This window comes from Aythya ferina (assembly GCF_964211825.1).
Source record: "Aythya ferina genome assembly, chromosome: 13".
NCBI classification, from domain to species: domain Eukaryota; kingdom Metazoa; phylum Chordata; class Aves; order Anseriformes; family Anatidae; genus Aythya; species Aythya ferina.
Genome location: NC_140311.1, coordinates 14,471,458 through 14,485,710, shown reverse-complemented (window position 1 = coordinate 14,485,710; position 14,253 = coordinate 14,471,458). Strand labels below are relative to the sequence as shown.

Sequence of the window (14,253 nt, the reverse complement as noted above, 5' to 3'; positions counted from 1 at the left end):
ACACCGCCTCCACGGGAGGAGGGGCTCCGGCTGGCCCCAAGAGCTGAGAGGCCGCTGGGGCGCTCGGGGGCGGGGCTATGCAAATGAAGCGCGGCCGGGCGCGCTGAGCAGCACGAGCCGGAGGGGGCCGAGGGGAGCCGAGCGCAGCCGAGTGCAGCAGGGGGGGCCGAGGGGAGCCGAGCGCAGCCGAGGGGAGCCGAGGGGAGCCGAGGGGGCATGGACGTGGCTAGAAATACCTGAGGGGAGGGCGGGAAGCCAGGGAGAGGAGGGGAGGGGAGGGGGGGGAGAGGCTGGGAGAGGCTAGGAGAGGCTAGGAGAGGCTAGGAGAGGCTAGGAGAGGCTAGGAGAGGCTAGGAGAGGCTAGGAGAGGGGGGGCTTGCTCCATCGCCTTCGTGAGCTCTACAGGAAACAATCGGGATTGGTAAAGCCGGGAAGGGAAGAATGGGGGCTCGCTTCATGGCGTTAGAAAATAGATGGTGCTGAGTGTCTTTGCTTGCTGCTGTGCAAATGAACCGAAACGAGGAGTCTCGGGGCCCCTCACAGAGGACGTTTCCTGACAAAACCGGGGAACCGGTCTCAAAACAGCAGCTGAGACCGACCCTGTGGTTTGGGCAAGAGCCGAGGAGCAGCTGGGGGGGTCAGCTGGTGGTGATGACGAGGAGTTATCGGCCTTCGTCCCCACGACCCCCCGAAGACCACCACCAGGAGAGGAGACAGTGCGCAAGTGCAGCCAGGAGGAGCTCATGGAAATGACTCCTTGGAGCTCATTTTAATACGGAGCGGAGCTAGGTTATGAACGTGTATAGGCGCGTTGGGAAACTTTGTGCACGTGTACCTCTTTGCTGCATAGAACCAGGGCAAGTTGCCCCGTCAGGCAGGCACGATTTTGGTGGGCCTACCCCCGTGCTGCCCAGCGCTGAATAAACCTTACGAACCAATAAACATACCCACTTTACAATCCTACTGCCTGTGGAGTCTGTTTTCCGCAAGTCAGCATTACGTTAGAGTTGTGGCAAAAAAGGCTGGTTTGTGCAGGCACCTTTTCCGAGCCGCATGAAGCGGGGACGGTGCAGCCTCCACACACCCCGTTTGTGCTCAGCCTGGCCAATACTGCACGGGGCGAGTTCAGTGCACGGGACCAAGTTGTCCAAGGCAGTTGTGGATGCCCCCTCCCTGGAAGCGCTCAAGGTCAGGCTGGATGGGAATTTGAGCAACCTGATGTAGTGCATCTCGTGTCCTTGCCCGTGGCAGGGGTTCAGAATTAAGGCCTCTTCCAACCCAAACCATCTTGAAGGCCTCTTCCAACCCAAACCGTTCGGTGAGTCTACAGCGTGTTTGGTGACGGAAGCCAGGAGTTGTCAGCGTTATGCTTTGTGTTAGGATTGCTTCGTTATTGTGTTAAAGAATCCTAACTTTTGCTGGCGTCAAGTCAAAGAAAAACACCCCTCAGTCTCTTAGAGAAGCCTTCTCTTTAGCCTGCCTTTATCACCGCAGGTAGAGAGCTGCTGCCTTTTTCTGCACTGGTTCTTTGACGTGACATCTTTACATGAGGGACAGGTATCCGATCGGAAGGTGAAACCGAAGCAGAAGCTTCGGAAATTTCCACTTCTCCGAGTGCTTCACCAACGCCTCGCGTTGCAGAGGAAGGAGAAGATTATGGCAAAGGTGTCGTTTTCTACCTCAGGGACAAAGTTGTGGTGGGAATTGTGTTATGGAATATCTTCAACAGGATGCCTATGGCTCGCGAGGTCAGTACAGGACTAGTATGCTGAACAGGGGGACTGTTGCTTTCAGCTTGCTTAGATCTGGGATTTGCTTGTCGAAAAACCAATCTGCCAAATGAAGCGAAATGAGACTGACTGAATGCAGATGAACTTCTGTAATGAAATGTCAAGTCTGGCAGATGAAAGCAGAGCAGTGGATATCGTCTTCGTGGACTTCAGGAAGGTCTTTGACACCGTGTCCCATTACGATCCTCAGGTACTAGTTATGTTGGACTTCTCAGGCCACCATTCTTTCTGATACCAGAACTCGAAGGTAAGGGATTGGAAATCCAACGACGTGATGATCTTAAAAGAGAAAAGAGGTCAGGAGATACATCCCTAGCTTCCGGAAGTAACCAGAAACGGGGTACAGATGAGCGGCCTCCAGAGAGAATCACCCAACGTTATGGGCCAGCCGCTTGGAAGCCGAAGGAGGTGGTTGCAGGAGCTCGGCAGGTAAGATACATGTGCAACCTAAATCGAATCATAAGGTGGCAGGCAGTATTTGAAACCGTCACCGACCAAACCGCCAAGGTTCCTGACTTGCTCGCTGATCAAGCCACCCAGATGCGATGCGAGCTGCAATAATGCTACGTCTCACGGTCCTCGATTACGTACCAGCACGAGGAGGAGGTGCCTATGGACAAAGCCAAATGATGCAAGCTGCTGTCTTCAAATCGATGACAACAGGAAAGTCACTGAAGAAATTACAAAAGGGAATTAGAAAAGTAGCTCGCGTCCAGACCTGGAAGGTCTTGAACCTGGAAGGGAACATCTGGTCCTGGCTCCCAGGAGCAGCACGGGTGAAACAGTATTTGATTTGTTACTGGGATCCATCTTCTTAAGGATGATGCCTTGTTTAATCTCTTTTCTGAGGAAGTTAATTTGAAGGCTTCAGTCGTAAAGTCTCTGAAGATAGTAACTCTCAAGGGGCCAACAGGAAAGATTCTGCTAGGAAGCCAGGATCCCCAGGATCTACCAGATGAACGGGACTTGCTCGTAATGGAGTAAAACGCAAAAAAACCCACGCCAGAGAGCAGAAAGAAAAGAGGAAGGAATTGTAAGCAAGAGTATGGGTGTGCAAAAGGAGGGACGTTGCACCCCCATGCTGGGTCTCGAACCCGTGACAAGGTCAGGGTTATGCGAGCGCCTCGAGCCGGTGAGCCACCACCGCCTCCTCGGGGGGAGGGGCTCCGGCTGGCCCCAAGAGCTGAGTGGCCGCTGGGGCGCTGGGGGGCGGGGCTATGCAAATGAAGCGCGGCCGGGCGCGCTGAGCAGCACGGGCCGGGGGGAGCCGAGCGGAGCCGAGCGCAGCCGAGGGGAGCCGAGCGCAGCCGAGGGGGCATGGACGTGGCTAGAAATACCTGAGGGGAGGGCGGGAAGCCAGGGAGAGGAGGGGAGGGGGGGGAGAGGCTAGGAGCCTCTCCTAGCCTCTCCTAGCCTCTCAAAAACGCAAAAAAAACACACCAGAGAGCAGAAAGAAAAGAGGAAGGAATTGTAAGCAAGAGTATCTGTGTGCAAAACAGGGAGAGCGGGTCAACCCCCCAGGCAGGCCTCGAACCCGTGACCCTGATGGCTCCTGCCGCGGTAGGGCGGGGTTATGTGAGCACCTCTTGCCACTGGGCTAACACCGCCTCCACGGGAGGAGGGGCTCCGGCTGGCCCCAAGAGCTGAGAGGCCGCTGGGGCGCTCGGGGGCGGGGCTATGCAAATGAAGCGCGGCCGGGCGCGCTGAGCAGCACGAGCCGGAGGGGGCCGAGGGGAGCCGAGCGCAGCCGAGTGCAGCAGGGGGGGCCGAGGGGAGCCGAGCGCAGCCGAGGGGAGCCGAGGGGAGCCGAGGGGGCATGGACGTGGCTAGAAATACCTGAGGGGAGGGCGGGAAGCCAGGGAGAGGAGGGGAGGGGAGGGGGGGGAGAGGCTGGGAGAGGCTAGGAGAGGCTAGGAGAGGCTAGGAGAGGCTAGGAGAGGCTAGGAGAGGCTAGGAGAGGCTAGGAGAGGCTAGGAGAGGCTAGGAGAGGCTAGGAGAGGGGGGGCTTGCTCCATCGCCTTCGTGAGCTCTACAGGAAACAATCGGGATTGGTAAAGCCGGGAAGGGAAGAATGGGGGCTCGCTTCATGGCGTTAGAAAATAGATGGTGCTGAGTGTCTTTGCTTGCTGCTGTGCAAATGAACCGAAACGAGGAGTCTCGGGGCCCCTCACAGAGGACGTTTCCTGACAAAACCGGGGAACCGGTCTCAAAACAGCAGCTGAGACCGACCCTGTGGTTTGGGCAAGAGCCGAGGAGCAGCTGGGGGGGTCAGCTGGTGGTGATGACGAGGAGTTATCGGCCTTCGTCCCCACGACCCCCCGAAGACCACCACCAGGAGAGGAGACAGTGCGCAAGTGCAGCCAGGAGGAGCTCATGGAAATGACTCCTTGGAGCTCATTTTAATACGGAGCGGAGCTAGGTTATGAACGTGTATAGGCGCGTTGGGAAACTTTGTGCACGTGTACCTCTTTGCTGCATAGAACCAGGGCAAGTTGCCCCGTCAGGCAGGCACGATTTTGGTGGGCCTACCCCCGTGCTGCCCAGCGCTGAATAAACCTTACGAACCAATAAACATACCCACTTTACAATCCTACTGCCTGTGGAGTCTGTTTTCCGCAAGTCAGCATTACGTTAGAGTTGTGGCAAAAAAGGCTGGTTTGTGCAGGCACCTTTTCCGAGCCGCATGAAGCGGGGACGGTGCAGCCTCCACACACCCCGTTTGTGCTCAGCCTGGCCAATACTGCACGGGGCGAGTTCAGTGCACGGGACCAAGTTGTCCAAGGCAGTTGTGGATGCCCCCTCCCTGGAAGCGCTCAAGGTCAGGCTGGATGGGAATTTGAGCAACCTGATGTAGTGCATCTCGTGTCCTTGCCCGTGGCAGGGGTTCAGAATTAAGGCCTCTTCCAACCCAAACCATCTTGAAGGCCTCTTCCAACCCAAACCGTTCGGTGAGTCTACAGCGTGTTTGGTGACGGAAGCCAGGAGTTGTCAGCGTTATGCTTTGTGTTAGGATTGCTTCGTTATTGTGTTAAAGAATCCTAACTTTTGCTGGCGTCAAGTCAAAGAAAAACACCCCTCAGTCTCTTAGAGAAGCCTTCTCTTTAGCCTGCCTTTATCACCGCAGGTAGAGAGCTGCTGCCTTTTTCTGCACTGGTTCTTTGACGTGACATCTTTACATGAGGGACAGGTATCCGATCGGAAGGTGAAACCGAAGCAGAAGCTTCGGAAATTTCCACTTCTCCGAGTGCTTCACCAACGCCTCGCGTTGCAGAGGAAGGAGAAGATTATGGCAAAGGTGTCGTTTTCTACCTCAGGGACAAAGTTGTGGTGGGAATTGTGTTATGGAATATCTTCAACAGGATGCCTATGGCTCGCGAGGTCAGTACAGGACTAGTATGCTGAACAGGGGGACTGTTGCTTTCAGCTTGCTTAGATCTGGGATTTGCTTGTCGAAAAACCAATCTGCCAAATGAAGCGAAATGAGACTGACTGAATGCAGATGAACTTCTGTAATGAAATGTCAAGTCTGGCAGATGAAAGCAGAGCAGTGGATATCGTCTTCGTGGACTTCAGGAAGGTCTTTGACACCGTGTCCCATTACGATCCTCAGGTACTAGTTATGTTGGACTTCTCAGGCCACCATTCTTTCTGATACCAGAACTCGAAGGTAAGGGATTGGAAATCCAACGACGTGATGATCTTAAAAGAGAAAAGAGGTCAGGAGATACATCCCTAGCTTCCGGAAGTAACCAGAAACGGGGTACAGATGAGCGGCCTCCAGAGAGAATCACCCAACGTTATGGGCCAGCCGCTTGGAAGCCGAAGGAGGTGGTTGCAGGAGCTCGGCAGGTAAGATACATGTGCAACCTAAATCGAATCATAAGGTGGCAGGCAGTATTTGAAACCGTCACCGACCAAACCGCCAAGGTTCCTGACTTGCTCGCTGATCAAGCCACCCAGATGCGATGCGAGCTGCAATAATGCTACGTCTCACGGTCCTCGATTACGTACCAGCACGAGGAGGAGGTGCCTATGGACAAAGCCAAATGATGCAAGCTGCTGTCTTCAAATCGATGACAACAGGAAAGTCACTGAAGAAATTACAAAAGGGAATTAGAAAAGTAGCTCGCGTCCAGACCTGGAAGGTCTTGAACCTGGAAGGGAACATCTGGTCCTGGCTCCCAGGAGCAGCACGGGTGAAACAGTATTTGATTTGTTACTGGGATCCATCTTCTTAAGGATGATGCCTTGTTTAATCTCTTTTCTGAGGAAGTTAATTTGAAGGCTTCAGTCGTAAAGTCTCTGAAGATAGTAACTCTCAAGGGGCCAACAGGAAAGATTCTGCTAGGAAGCCAGGATCCCCAGGATCTACCAGATGAACGGGACTTGCTCGTAATGGAGTAAAACGCAAAAAAACCCACGCCAGAGAGCAGAAAGAAAAGAGGAAGGAATTGTAAGCAAGAGTATGGGTGTGCAAAAGGAGGGACGTTGCACCCCCATGCTGGGTCTCGAACCCGTGACAAGGTCAGGGTTATGCGAGCGCCTCGAGCCGGTGAGCCACCGCCGCCTCCTCGGGGGGAGGGGCTCCGGCTGGCCCCAAGAGCTGAGTGGCCGCTGGGGCGCTGGGGGGCGGGGCTATGCAAATGAAGCGCGGCCGGGCGCGCTGAGCAGCACGGGCCGGGGGGAGCCGAGCGGAGCCGAGCGCAGCCGAGGGGAGCCGAGCGCAGCCGAGGGGGCATGGACGTGGCTAGAAATACCTGAGGGAAGGGCGGGAAGCCAGGGAGAGGAGGGGAGGGGGGGGAGAGGCTAGGAGCCTCTCCTAGCCTCTCCTAGCCTCTCAAAAACGCAAAAAAAACACACCAGAGAGCAGAAAGAAAAGAGGAAGGAATTGTAAGCAAGAGTATCTGTGTGCAAAACAGGGAGAGCGGGTCAACCCCCCAGGCAGGCCTCGAACCCGTGACCCTGATGGCTCCTGCCGCGGTAGGGCGGGGTTATGTGAGCACCTCTTGCCACTGGGCTAACACCGCCTCCACGGGAGGAGGGGCTCCGGCTGGCCCCAAGAGCTGAGAGGCCGCTGGGGCGCTCGGGGGCGGGGCTATGCAAATGAAGCGCGGCCGGGCGCGCTGAGCAGCACGAGCCGGAGGGGGCCGAGGGGAGCCGAGCGCAGCCGAGTGCAGCAGGGGGGGCCGAGGGGAGCCGAGCGCAGCCGAGGGGAGCCGAGGGGAGCCGAGGGGGCATGGACGTGGCTAGAAATACCTGAGGGGAGGGCGGGAAGCCAGGGAGAGGAGGGGAGGGGAGGGGGGGGAGAGGCTGGGAGAGGCTAGGAGAGGCTAGGAGAGGCTAGGAGAGGCTAGGAGAGGCTAGGAGAGGCTAGGAGAGGCTAGGAGAGGCTAGGAGAGGGGGGGCTTGCTCCATCGCCTTCGTGAGCTCTACAGGAAACAATCGGGATTGGTAAAGCCGGGAAGGGAAGAATGGGGGCTCGCTTCATGGCGTTAGAAAATAGATGGTGCTGAGTGTCTTTGCTTGCTGCTGTGCAAATGAACCGAAACGAGGAGTCTCGGGGCCCCTCACAGAGGACGTTTCCTGACAAAACCGGGGAACCGGTCTCAAAACAGCAGCTGAGACCGACCCTGTGGTTTGGGCAAGAGCCGAGGAGCAGCTGGGGGGGTCAGCTGGTGGTGATGACGAGGAGTTATCGGCCTTCGTCCCCACGACCCCCCGAAGACCACCACCAGGAGAGGAGACAGTGCGCAAGTGCAGCCAGGAGGAGCTCATGGAAATGACTCCTTGGAGCTCATTTTAATACGGAGCGGAGCTAGGTTATGAACGTGTATAGGCGCGTTGGGAAACTTTGTGCACGTGTACCTCTTTGCTGCATAGAACCAGGGCAAGTTGCCCCGTCAGGCAGGCACGATTTTGGTGGGCCTACCCCCGTGCTGCCCAGCGCTGAATAAACCTTACGAACCAATAAACATACCCACTTTACAATCCTACTGCCTGTGGAGTCTGTTTTCCGCAAGTCAGCATTACGTTAGAGTTGTGGCAAAAAAGGCTGGTTTGTGCAGGCACCTTTTCCGAGCCGCATGAAGCGGGGACGGTGCAGCCTCCACACACCCCGTTTGTGCTCAGCCTGGCCAATACTGCACGGGGCGAGTTCAGTGCACGGGACCAAGTTGTCCAAGGCAGTTGTGGATGCCCCCTCCCTGGAAGCGCTCAAGGTCAGGCTGGATGGGAATTTGAGCAACCTGATGTAGTGCATCTCGTGTCCTTGCCCGTGGCAGGGGTTCAGAATTAAGGCCTCTTCCAACCCAAACCATCTTGAAGGCCTCTTCCAACCCAAACCGTTCGGTGAGTCTACAGCGTGTTTGGTGACGGAAGCCAGGAGTTGTCAGCGTTATGCTTTGTGTTAGGATTGCTTCGTTATTGTGTTAAAGAATCCTAACTTTTGCTGGCGTCAAGTCAAAGAAAAACACCCCTCAGTCTCTTAGAGAAGCCTTCTCTTTAGCCTGCCTTTATCACCGCAGGTAGAGAGCTGCTGCCTTTTTCTGCACTGGTTCTTTGACGTGACATCTTTACATGAGGGACAGGTATCCGATCGGAAGGTGAAACCGAAGCAGAAGCTTCGGAAATTTCCACTTCTCCGAGTGCTTCACCAACGCCTCGCGTTGCAGAGGAAGGAGAAGATTATGGCAAAGGTGTCGTTTTCTACCTCAGGGACAAAGTTGTGGTGGGAATTGTGTTATGGAATATCTTCAACAGGATGCCTATGGCTCGCGAGGTCAGTACAGGACTAGTATGCTGAACAGGGGGACTGTTGCTTTCAGCTTGCTTAGATCTGGGATTTGCTTGTCGAAAAACCAATCTGCCAAATGAAGCGAAATGAGACTGACTGAATGCAGATGAACTTCTGTAATGAAATGTCAAGTCTGGCAGATGAAAGCAGAGCAGTGGATATCGTCTTCGTGGACTTCAGGAAGGTCTTTGACACCGTGTCCCATTACGATCCTCAGGTACTAGTTATGTTGGACTTCTCAGGCCACCATTCTTTCTGATACCAGAACTCGAAGGTAAGGGATTGGAAATCCAACGACGTGATGATCTTAAAAGAGAAAAGAGGTCAGGAGATACATCCCTAGCTTCCGGAAGTAACCAGAAACGGGGTACAGATGAGCGGCCTCCAGAGAGAATCACCCAACGTTATGGGCCAGCCGCTTGGAAGCCGAAGGAGGTGGTTGCAGGAGCTCGGCAGGTAAGATACATGTGCAACCTAAATCGAATCATAAGGTGGCAGGCAGTATTTGAAACCGTCACCGACCAAACCGCCAAGGTTCCTGACTTGCTCGCTGATCAAGCCACCCAGATGCGATGCGAGCTGCAATAATGCTACGTCTCACGGTCCTCGATTACGTACCAGCACGAGGAGGAGGTGCCTATGGACAAAGCCAAATGATGCAAGCTGCTGTCTTCAAATCGATGACAACAGGAAAGTCACTGAAGAAATTACAAAAGGGAATTAGAAAAGTAGCTCGCGTCCAGACCTGGAAGGTCTTGAACCTGGAAGGGAACATCTGGTCCTGGCTCCCAGGAGCAGCACGGGTGAAACAGTATTTGATTTGTTACTGGGATCCATCTTCTTAAGGATGATGCCTTGTTTAATCTCTTTTCTGAGGAAGTTAATTTGAAGGCTTCAGTCGTAAAGTCTCTGAAGATAGTAACTCTCAAGGGGCCAACAGGAAAGATTCTGCTAGGAAGCCAGGATCCCCAGGATCTACCAGATGAACGGGACTTGCTCGTAATGGAGTAAAACGCAAAAAAACCCACACCAGAGAGCAGAAAGAAAAGAGGAAGGAATTGTAAGCAAGAGTATGGGTGTGCAAAAGGAGGGACGTTGCACCCCCATGCTGGGTCTCGAACCCGTGACAAGGTCAGGATTATGCGAGCGCCTCGAGCCGGTGAGCCACCGCCGCCTCCTCGGGGGAAGGGGCTCCGGCTGGCCCCAAGAGCTGAGTGGCCGCTGGGGCGCTGGGGGGCGGGGCTATGCAAATGAAGCGCGGCCGGGCGCGCTGAGCAGCACGGGCCGGGGGGAGCCGAGCGGAGCCGAGCGCAGCCGAGGGGAGCCGAGCGGAGCCGAGCGCAGCCGAGGGGGCATGGACGTGGCTAGAAATACCTGAGGGGAGGGCGGGAAGCCAGGGAGAGGAGGGGAGGGGGGGGAGAGGCTAGGAGCCTCTCCTAGCCTCTCCTAGCCTCTCAAAAACGCAAAAAAAACACACCAGAGAGCAGAAAGAAAAGAGGAAGGAATTGTAAGCAAGAGTATCTGTGTGCAAAACAGGGAGAGCGGGTCAACCCCCCAGGCAGGCCTCGAACCCGTGACCCTGATGGCTCCTGCCGCGGTAGGGCGGGGTTATGTGAGCACCTCTTGCCACTGGGCTAACACCGCCTCCACGGGAGGAGGGGCTCCGGCTGGCCCCAAGAGCTGAGAGGCCGCTGGGGCGCTCGGGGGCGGGGCTATGCAAATGAAGCGCGGCCGGGCGCGCTGAGCAGCACGAGCCGGAGGGGGCCGAGGGGAGCCGAGCGCAGCCGAGTGCAGCAGGGGGGGCCGAGGGGAGCCGAGCGCAGCCGAGGGGAGCCGAGGGGGCATGGACGTGGCTAGAAATACCTGAGGGGAGGGCGGGAAGCCAGGGAGAGGAGGGGAGGGGGGGGAGAGGCTGGGAGAGGCTAGGAGAGGCTAGGAGAGGCTAGGAGAGGCTAGGAGAGGCTAGGAGAGGCTAGGAGAGGCTAGGAGAGGCTAGGAGAGGCTAGGAGAGGCTAGGAGAGGGGGGGCTTGCTCCATCGCCTTCGTGAGCTCTACAGGAAACAATCGGGATTGGTAAAGCCGGGAAGGGAAGAATGGGGGCTCGCTTCATGGCGTTAGAAAATAGATGGTGCTGAGTGTCTTTGCTTGCTGCTGTGCAAATGAACCGAAACGAGGAGTCTCGGGGCCCCTCACAGAGGACGTTTCCTGACAAAACCGGGGAACCGGTCTCAAAAAAGCAGCTGAGACCGACCCTGTGGTTTGGGCAAGAGCCGAGGAGCAGCTGAGGGGGTCAGCTGGTGGTGATGACGAGGAGTTATCGGCCTTCGTCCCCACGACCCCCCGAAGACCACCACCAGGAGAGGAGACAGTGCGCAAGTGCAGCCAGGAGGAGCTCATGGAAATGACTCCTTGGAGCTCATTTTAATACGGAGCGGAGCTAGGTTATGAACGTGTATAGGCGCGTTGGGAAACTTTGTGCACGTGTACCTCTTTGCTGCATAGAACCAGGGCAAGTTGCCCCGTCAGGCAGGCACGATTTTGGTGGGCCTACCCCCGTGCTGCCCAGCGCTGAATAAACCTTACGAACCAATAAACATACCCACTTTACAATCCTACTGCCTGTGGAGTCTGTTTTCCGCAAGTCAGCATTACGTTAGAGTTGTGGCAAAAAAGGCTGGTTTGTGCAGGCACCTTTTCCGAGCCGCATGAAGCGGGGACGGTGCAGCCTCCACACACCCAGTTTGTGCTCAGCCTGGCCAATACTGCACGGGGCGAGTTCAGTGCACGGGACCAAGTTGTCCAAGGCAGTTGTGGATGCCCCCTCCCTGGAAGCGCTCAAGGTCAGGCTGGATGGGAATTTGAGCAACCTGATGTAGTGCATCTCGTGTCCTTGCCCGTGGCAGGGGTTCAGAATTAAGGCCTCTTCCAACCCAAACCATCTTGAAGGCCTCTTCCAACCCAAACCGTTCGGTGAGTCTACAGCGTGTTTGGTGACGGAAGCCAGGAGTTGTCAGCGTTATGCTTTGTGTTAGGATTGCTTCGTTATTGTGTTAAAGAATCCTAACTTTTGCTGGCGTCAAGTCAAAGAAAAACACCCCTCAGTCTCTTAGAGAAGCCTTCTCTTTAGCCTGCCTTTATCACCGCAGGTAGAGAGCTGCTGCCTTTTTCTGCACTGGTTCTTTGACGTGACATCTTTACATGAGGGACAGGTATCCGATCGGAAGGTGAAACCGAAGCAGAAGCTTCGGAAATTTCCACTTCTCCGAGTGCTTCACCAACGCCTCGCGTTGCAGAGGAAGGAGAAGATTATGGCAAAGGTGTCGTTTTCTACCTCAGGGACAAAGTTGTGGTGGGAATTGTGTTATGGAATATCTTCAACAGGATGCCTATGGCTCGCGAGGTCAGTACAGGACTAGTATGCTGAACAGGGGGACTGTTGCTTTCAGCTTGCTTAGATCTGGGATTTGCTTGTCGAAAAACCAATCTGCCAAATGAAGCGAAATGAGACTGACTGAATGCAGATGAACTTCTGTAATGAAATGTCAAGTCTGGCAGATGAAAGCAGAGCAGTGGATATCGTCTTCGTGGACTTCAGGAAGGTCTTTGACACCGTGTCCCATTACGATCCTCAGGTACTAGTTATGTTGGACTTCTCAGGCCACCATTCTTTCTGATACCAGAACTCGAAGGTAAGGGATTGGAAATCCAACGACGTGATGATCTTAAAAGAGAAAAGAGGTCAGGAGATACATCCCTAGCTTCCGGAAGTAACCAGAAACGGGGTACAGATGAGCGGCCTCCAGAGAGAATCACCCAACGTTATGGGCCAGCCGCTTGGAAGCCGAAGGAGGTGGTTGCAGGAGCTCGGCAGGTAAGATACATGTGCAACCTAAATCGAATCATAAGGTGGCAGGCAGTATTTGAAACCGTCACCGACCAAACCGCCAAGGTTCCTGACTTGCTCGCTGATCAAGCCACCCAGATGCGATGCGAGCTGCAATAATGCTACGTCTCACGGTCCTCGATTACGTACCAGCACGAGGAGGAGGTGCCTATGGACAAAGCCAAATGATGCAAGCTGCTGTCTTCAAATCGATGACAACAGGAAAGTCACTGAAGAAATTACAAAAGGGAATTAGAAAAGTAGCTCGCGTCCAGACCTGGAAGGTCTTGAACCTGGAAGGGAACATCTGGTCCTGGCTCCCAGGAGCAGCACGGGTGAAACAGTATTTGATTTGTTACTGGGATCCATCTTCTTAAGGATGATGCCTTGTTTAATCTCTTTTCTGAGGAAGTTAATTTGAAGGCTTCAGTCGTAAAGTCTCTGAAGATAGTAACTCTCAAGGGGCCAACAGGAAAGATTCTGCTAGGAAGCCAGGATCCCCAGGATCTACCAGATGAACGGGACTTGCTCGTAATGGAGTAAAACGCAAAAAAACCCACACCAGAGAGCAGAAAGAAAAGAGGAAGGAATTGTAAGCAAGAGTATGGGTGTGCAAAAGGAGGGACGTTGCACCCCCATGCTGGGTCTCGAACCCGTGACAAGGTCAGGATTATGCGAGCGCCTCGAGCCGGTGAGCCACCGCCGCCTCCTCGGGGGGAGGGGCTCCGGCTGGCCCCAAGAGCTGAGTGGCCGCTGGGGCGCTGGGGGGCGGGGCTATGCAAATGAAGCGCGGCCGGGCGCGCTGAGCAGCACGGGCCGGGGGGAGCCGAGCGGAGCCGAGCGCAGCCGAGGGGAGCCGAGCGGAGCCGAGCGCAGCCGAGGGGGCATGGACGTGGCTAGAAATACCTGAGGGGAGGGCGGGAAGCCAGGGAGAGGAGGGGAGGGGGGGGAGAGGCTAGGAGCCTCTCCTAGCCTCTCCTAGCCTCTCAAAAACGCAAAAAAAACACACCAGAGAGCAGAAAGAAAAGAGGAAGGAATTGTAAGCAAGAGTATCTGTGTGCAAAACAGGGAGAGCGGGTCAACCCCCCAGGCAGGCCTCGAACCCGTGACCCTGATGGCTCCTGCCGCGGTAGGGCGGGGTTATGTGAGCACCTCTTGCCACTGGGCTAACACCGCCTCCACGGGAGGAGGGGCTCCGGCTGGCCCCAAGAGCTGAGAGGCCGCTGGGGCGCTCGGGGGCGGGGCTATGCAAATGAAGCGCGGCCGGGCGCGCTGAGCAGCACGAGCCGGAGGGGGCCGAGGGGAGCCGAGCGCAGCCGAGTGCAGCAGGGGGGGCCGAGGGGAGCCGAGCGCAGCCGAGGGGAGCCGAGGGGAGCCGAGGGGGCATGGACGTGGCTAGAAATACCTGAGGGGAGGGCGGGAAGCCAGGGAGAGGAGGGGAGGGGAGGGGGGGGAGAGGCTGGGAGAGGCTAGGAGAGGCTAGGAGAGGCTAGGAGAGGCTAGGAGAGGCTAGGAGAGGCTAGGAGAGGGGGGGCTTGCTCCATCGCCTTCGTGAGCTCTACAGGAAACAATCGGGATTGGTAAAGCCGGGAAGGGAAGAATGGGGGCTCGCTTCATGGCGTTAGAAAATAGATGGTGCTGAGTGTCTTTGCTTGCTGCTGTGCAAATGAACCGAAACGAGGAGTCTCGGGGCCCCTCACAGAGGACGTTTCCTGACAAAACCGGGGAACCGGTCTCAAAAAAGCAGCTGAGACCGACCCTGTGGTTTGGGCAAGAGCCGAGGAGCA

The 14,253-nt window shown here is 55.8% G+C and overlaps 3 long non-coding RNA genes across 3 annotated transcripts; all 3 read right to left on the bottom strand.

The window, feature by feature from the left end:
- Positions 1–741: 741 nt before the first annotated feature.
- Positions 742–2,788, bottom strand: LOC311444053. Its single transcript, XR_014697634.1, has 2 exons — positions 2,382–2,788; positions 742–2,069 (listed from the first exon to the last, which is right to left on the bottom strand). It is a non-coding gene; the product is annotated as an uncharacterized lncRNA (long non-coding RNA).
- A 1,373-nt stretch (positions 2,789–4,161) lies between these two features.
- On the bottom strand, positions 4,162–6,208 carry LOC311444052. The gene is made up of 2 exons (XR_014697633.1): positions 5,802–6,208; positions 4,162–5,489 (listed from the first exon to the last, which is right to left on the bottom strand). It is a non-coding gene; the product is annotated as an uncharacterized lncRNA (long non-coding RNA).
- A 1,353-nt stretch (positions 6,209–7,561) lies between these two features.
- On the bottom strand, positions 7,562–9,608 carry LOC311444051. Its single transcript, XR_014697632.1, has 2 exons — positions 9,202–9,608; positions 7,562–8,889 (listed from the first exon to the last, which is right to left on the bottom strand). It is a non-coding gene; the product is annotated as an uncharacterized lncRNA (long non-coding RNA).
- Positions 9,609–14,253: the final 4,645 nt, after the last annotated feature.